Genomic DNA, 898 nt, shown 5'->3' with positions numbered 1-898 from the left:
GGTGGGGGTGGGAGAAGGAGGGGAGGGGGAATTAAGACAGTCACGTATCGTTGCAAGTCCTCGTCGCACACTGCTGCACTGTCACGGTGCCCGCGCCGCTTCTCTACCCTGTCGATTTAGCGAATCCCCCGAGCCAGCGGCCCTAATCTCCCAATTCCTCGCGAGCGCGCACACCGGCGTGACTATCGCGTCGCGCGATAAAGTCCGATACGCGAGATTTGCGTACTCTCGAAACGAAAATTCACGTAAATTCCGAAACGACGCGACGGTCCGAAATATCACGAATTGACACGAGCGAATGCCAGTCTTGTCCTTGTCACTCGAAGATAAGCATCGGAGTCGAGACGTTCGAAATTGGATAGTTCGGACCGACTGAACGTTTTATCGTATCGCTAGTTTCGTAGTTCTAGCGTACTCGATCGGCGATCGGCACGACTCTACGAAGTTCGTTCGTTTTTCACATTCACAGGACGCGTGACATCACTCGAGCTATGCGAAGGCGTAGGATGGAAGGTATCGGCGTTCCAGCTGATTCGCCAGCCGATAGAAAGAGAAAGGGGTGCGTAGGACAGAGAGCTTACGAGAGCGCGAGCCAGGACAACGTGTGTGTTTACCCGCGCGACGACGTAAACACTCCGCACGGAAGCACTCGACTGCTCGGCAGGGGTGGCCGAGCGGCACAGTTCGGTTGCTCGCGCAATAGCTTGGTAACGCGGCGCAACAGTGCGCAAGTTGTGCTTTTGTGCGGCGAATGCGGTAGCAGCCACCACCTATGACCTCTCTCTCTCTCTCTTCCTTCCTATCTCCCTCGTCCTCCCTCTTTCCTTATCTGTCTGCACTTTTTCGTGTTTTTTTCTTTTTTTTTTAATCCTCCTGCCTTCCTTTTCTGCTCCGCTCT

This window comes from Trachymyrmex septentrionalis, unplaced genomic scaffold, assembly GCF_001594115.1.
Source record: "Trachymyrmex septentrionalis isolate Tsep2-gDNA-1 unplaced genomic scaffold, Tsep1.0 scaffold37, whole genome shotgun sequence".
Lineage (NCBI taxonomy): Eukaryota > Metazoa > Arthropoda > Insecta > Hymenoptera > Formicidae > Trachymyrmex > Trachymyrmex septentrionalis.
The sequence above is the reverse complement of the archived record's forward strand: the minus strand, read 5'-3'. Positions refer to the sequence as shown.